At 42.0% G+C, this 5562-nt stretch overlaps 1 protein-coding gene across 2 annotated transcripts in view; it reads left to right on the forward strand.

Annotated features, from left to right (window-relative positions):
- The window catches only part of GPBP1L1 (GC-rich promoter binding protein 1-like 1), a 35179-nt gene that overhangs the window by 350 nt on the left and 29267 nt on the right, over window positions 1–5562 (forward strand). The window contains exon 1 of one of the 2 annotated variants that reach the window (XM_010582451.1): window positions 80–366. The exons of the other annotated variant lie outside the window; for it this stretch is intronic. The gene's annotated coding sequence lies outside the window, so the exon portion shown is untranslated. Of the gene's footprint in view, window positions 1–79; window positions 367–5562 lie in introns of those variants that run through there. 2 annotated transcript variants of the gene reach the window in all.

Genomic DNA, 5562 nt, shown 5'->3' on the forward strand with positions numbered 1-5562 from the left:
GAGCGCCCGCGGCAGGGGCGACTCCGCTGCCGTCTGTTTTGATCGCGAGCTGGAAACGAAACTGGGTGAGCCGTGCTGGCTCGGGCCGTTTCCCTTCGCCGCTGCGGGATTTACGGCCGCTCTTTCCGGCAGCCCCCGGCGGGAGGGGGCGGTCGGCGCCGAGCAGTGACACGTGTGCTGCGGGCAGCCGAGCCCGAGCGTCCCCAGCCCGCTGCCAGCCCCTCTCGGCCGACCTGAGCGGGGCCGGGGCAAACGGGGGCTGGGAAACTCGTCAGGTGCCGCTCGTTATCTGTTCACAGGAAAAACAGCGTCTGGCGTGAGCGTGAGGTGGCTTTTTCCGTCGTGAAAGTTATTTCCCTGTGTCCGGTGTGCTCTGTGCCTTCTTGGCCTAAGCTCTTACGTGGTGTAACTTAAAAGGCCGAGGCTGGGCTTGATCAGAAGAGCCGTGTTCGCACCTAGCATTTCGAAGATGCGTTTAAGACCTTGAATTCAATTAAGTTTAGTAATGAGCTGTTTTGGAACGATTTTAGAGCGGTTGGTGGGTGTCTGCACAAGTTACAAGTTTTTAAAACGGCTTTGGGGGAACAGTCGCTATTTAAATCCTTGTACGTAATGGTAGAATCGTTTAAGAGCGCTGCTTAAAAGCCTTTTTATATTAACGTGACCAGGTAAGTCAGCCTTCCTTTCCCCGCCCCCGAGGTTTGAGTGACACAAGCGTTAGTAATGTTGATAATACTCTGAAACATTGCGAGTGACTGAGCAAAGTATGGAGACAGCAAAGGGGGGGTATGGAGATGAGAAAACAGCTGAGATAATTGAAGAGCCAACAAAGCTGAATTTACTGGAGAGGTGACATTGCTTCTGTGAAAATGTTAGGTGGTTATGAAAAAAGCTAATGCAAATGTTACTTCATGAATGAATATGGCTGGTATTTCAGTGAAAGGTTTCCCCATGCTCATCCATTTGGAGACTGCTGTTTCAGACTTCCAGTCCCTGACTCAGGAAGGAAACAGGTGTAGAGCAGTGGTAGGAAGAAATAAAATCACCAGGTTTAAGAAGAGCAGTTTTTCCTCTCACATTCTCTGACCATTTCTAGAGAAAAGTACCTGAAGAAGAACTTCCTGAAGTTTTGTATTTAGAATAGAAAAGCTTCAGGTGATACTTCCCTCTTTTTTTTTCTCCCCCCCCCCCGTTTTTGTTTTTTTTTACAGCTATTTGTAGGGAGGTGCCGCCTCTGCATTTTATATTCATCTGGTTTGTAGTCTTAATCCTACATGACACAGAAGTTTCCATTGCAGATATCATACTAGGACTTAAAGTGAAAATGTGCAGGGAACAGATGGCATTTAAAAAAAAAACCTAAGTCCTGTTTTTTCTGCGGATGCCTCAGAAATAAGAGAAGCAGAATGCAGATGTGATATATAACAAATCAAGTGGAAGTGCACACTTTCTGAATTGTTAGGAAAATACTCAGAACATTTTGCAGGGTATGGTCACTGTGTCTCACAGATGTGACTACTTTGTAGGTGGTGCTACTGCCTCTTGAAATTCCTGTTTTAAATTAGAAAATTAAGTCACTACAGAAAAATAATCTTCACTATAATTTTCATGAAATTTAAAAAACATTTTAAGAACTGTAGGATACTTTTTTTTTAATGCATCAAAATACTGTGGCTGGATCTGTGAATTTCTTCTGGAGTGTGGGGTGTCAGATAATGTAGTTCTTGTCTTTAGTAAGTGAATAAAAACTATTGGCTCAAGAGTTAAAGTTGCTTTTTGAATTTAATTTCAGTGTTTCAAGATGTTTGAAGTTAGTTGTGTAGCTGCTGAATTGATTTAGTTGCGAAGTGTACTTCAGGGCGTGCTTTATTCATTTGTCTGTATGAACAGATTGGAAAAGGGCTGACTATATTCAGTAGAGCTAAAACATAAAGCACCTCTCTTCAGTAAAGCGCTGGCTGCTCTTTCATGGATACAGCTTTTTCTTATGGCTTTGTAAAAACAGGACCATGGGATGACTGTTGCTATAACTTATACAGGGAAAGGTCATAGTTAATGAATTTTGCAGTTGGCGAGGTAGTGTGTATACCGGGAAGTTTGTTTGGGATTTTTAAGTTGCATGTTAATTTATTTGTAGAGGCAGGAGTGGTTTAGATTTTGTTTTGCTAACACAGCAATGTAAGTAGATGTTTTACTGTCACTTACGTAGTGACCAGGATACCAACTAAATCGTATGTGGCTTTTGTTTCAGTAAGAGTAATTGAAGTGTATGTTCTCTTGTCAGATTTGATGAAAAGCAGTGAAGTTGGCAGAAACATGGTCCTGCTTAGAATACTTCATGAATGCCAGGATGTTGTTTAACTTGTGTTCTGTACGTTAATATGTTCCTGTGAAAATGTGCCAAATTTTAATGAGTTACTGTATGGTCAGAATATAAATTTACATTTTTGGGAGTGGATTTAGGTAGAGATTGATAGTGGCTAAGAATCCACTGCCCCATACATGCACACACAAACACTGTGCTGACCTAAAAATTCTAGGTTGGTCAAGGCCATTAGCCTGACAGTAAGTGGGAAGGGAAGCATATTGGTTAAATTAATCATACATATTAACCATCAGGCTCTATCATTCCAAACTGGAATTTCTTGATTAAAGTATGCTTAACTATTTCAGTTCCTGCCTTCTCTAGCTGGCCTTCAAAAGTGTCAGAAGAATTTTAGCACTTATGCTTCTTAGAACTTTCTGTAATTAAACAGTAAAAAGGCTTTGCAAACCGTTGGTGCGTGCAGTTCCATAAAATGGCTAATCTGAAATAGTTGCACTTCCAAGGTCTGGCTTAACAAAAATCCTTTGAACCAGTGCATCCAAACATAACTGAGGTTTTCTGCAATAAATGATTCTCAGAAACAAATATTTTGCAGTGTATGGCCTTGTGCCTCATGGACTGTTTGTACACTAGAGGGTTCACCAGGAGCTACTGAAGTTGTAGGATTTACAGTCATTCTAGCAAAAATGCCACTGTCTTTTTTCTTTCTTTTTTTTTTTTTTTTCCCTCCTTGATTCTTGTGATCACTTCCAGTTCAGTGTTTTCATAGTCTTATCCTCCTCCCTGGAAGGAGCATCATAGCTTCATGACGTGATGTTGGTGGGTCTCAATAAGCAAAGGGGGGTGCGTGTGTATATAATGTTGTCTAAATGCATGTGCCTGGCTTTAGGAATCCTCTTTTTCCACTACAGGAAGAAATGAATTTAGATTAATTTCCCTTGGAGCAGTTTTATTTTCAGCATCTGTTTTAGGTTCAGGTAGATAGTAAGTGTTGGGGTGGATAGTGGTATGACCAAGAATGACTGGCAGTGGGGATAGAGGTTTAGTGTGGTGGGGACTGCTTTCCTGGGTATCTGTGTGACCCTCACAGTGTAGTTGCAACATATGGAGCACGTGGCAGTGATCGTCACTGTCTTGGAATTTTGTCATCTTCAGTTTGTGATGAACAATTAACTTGTAAATAAAGGGCTAAGTCTGCTGTGAAGGTATATGGTATTATTCTGGCACAGAAATTATTGGTATTCACAAAGTTGTTGGTAACTGTGTGGTAAAGATTACAACGGGTCTCCAGCCTTTCAGCAGAAAGGAGTGTTTTGCCATTGTATTCCAATGCATCATCCTCCATCAAGGGATTAATCAGGATTCACATGAAGTGGTCTGAAAAGACCTTTGATGCTAATCTTAAAAAAATCAGCAAGGGAACTCTGTCACCCTGAAAATGTTGATTGTGTTATGATCTTGACTGTTAGTTTGGGAAAACTGTCTTTCCTCTACTTTGAATTCTAGTTAAAAGTAGAGAAACAGGTTAATGATGACTTTAATGCCTTCAGGTTGGCTGGGCCTTATGAAATGTATCCTACAGTACTCAGGAAACTGAGAGCCTGTGGGGCTGGGAAAAGTTCCAGAATGCTGAAGTGTTGAGGAGCGCTTCCTCTCACAACATCTAAAAGATGGCAGGACTTGGGTATGTTCAAGGGAAGAGTGTTCACATCTTGGAGTCTGTCCTGGGTCACGTACTGTTTGGTGTTTTCACTTCTCTACATTGAAATAATATTCCTACTGAACGCACAGATGATGTGATCTTGACAAATACAAGAAATTGTCTGAAATCGATAGCATTGATTTCAGCCATTTTGGTGTAGATGGGTTCAAATTACTGTGTTTAGGAATATTACCTTATGTAGTCAAGTAACAGCTGGCTAGGCAGCACTTCTGTGGGAGAGTATCTAGGGTTTGTAGTGGTTCCTAAATTATCATGAGTCAGCAGCATCACTGTCATGAAAATTCACTTGTCATACTGCAACATATAAAAGAGCACTGAAAATAAGGTAATGAAGTGGGTTTTCCATTCTGCTGAGGAGTGGTAGGTCTTCAACTAAAAGTTACCGTGTTCAGTTTGTGATACTATCATACTTTGGGAAAGTTATGGCTGGCTAACAAGATCTGTAAAGAAGATAGCAAGGTCTGTAAAAGAGAGAACCCCTGAGTGAGGATTGGGAAAAAAAACTGGATTGTTTAGCTCTGGAATGGTTTTATACAACTTGTGTTTCATCAGACATCAGCAGGTGATCTATAAAGCAGCTTAAAAGAGTTACCTGCAGGTAAAACTGGGAGCCAGCTCTGACATCCTGTCACTGCCTGCAAGCTGTCATGCTTGGTGGGTGGGTCACATCAGTTTTTTCATCATCAGTGCTTTGAACTTAAAAGCTTGTAGCTTCAACAGTAAAAATTGGAGTGGTTGGGGGGGGGTTGTTTGTTTAAAAGCATGGCTATATTTGATCCCAGAATGTGTTATTACATCCTTTTTCTGCTGCCAAACAGTGGTGGTGTACAGGGTGGTCTGTGGGACTTCTGCGCTGCACCGCCACCTTCCCCACCCCCCACCCCCCCTCCCCCCCAGAAAAACAAACAACGAAAAAAACCAAACAAAAACCAACAAACACACCCCTGCCACCTGCTAAGGTTGCCTTTCAGTGAGGGAACACTGAAGTACTGATCTGGAGAAAAGGTGTCTTAAAAGGTATCTGCAAAGAGAGGTTAGTCAGCTTGCCATATCCATCATGAATAAAACAAGTAGTTAGGGGTTGAAATTGCAAGCAGAATGTATTTACGTTAGGCATTAGGTGTGGGGACAGGCTTTCAAGCCATAAGAATAACCAAAACAGATTGTAGAGATACGCTGGAGAGTGCTGGTATGCTAATCTCTTTTGATTTACAGCTCCCAAAAAAATATTTCAGTGGAGGTATGAATAGCTGCATAATGAATTCTAGTCTGCTGATTATATTATATTTTTCTGATACTTTTTGAGACATCTTGGGATTAATTTTTGGACCCCTGCAGTTCTGCAGCCTGAAGATCACTGTACAAATTGGTGGAGCGGGGCGTTGCTTAGTTTATTTTCAGAGACATCTGATGGGAGAGGATAGAGCTAAAGCCTTTTAAATCTCAGAAGGGGACGAACTATGCAACCTCTGAAGATATATCCCCCCCCCCCCCCCCCCCCCCCCCCCCCCCC

Source organism: Haliaeetus leucocephalus, unplaced genomic scaffold (genome assembly GCF_000737465.1).
Source record: "Haliaeetus leucocephalus isolate CR32 unplaced genomic scaffold, Haliaeetus_leucocephalus-4.0 Scaffold848, whole genome shotgun sequence".
Taxonomy (NCBI): Eukaryota; Metazoa; Chordata; class Aves; order Accipitriformes; family Accipitridae; genus Haliaeetus; species Haliaeetus leucocephalus.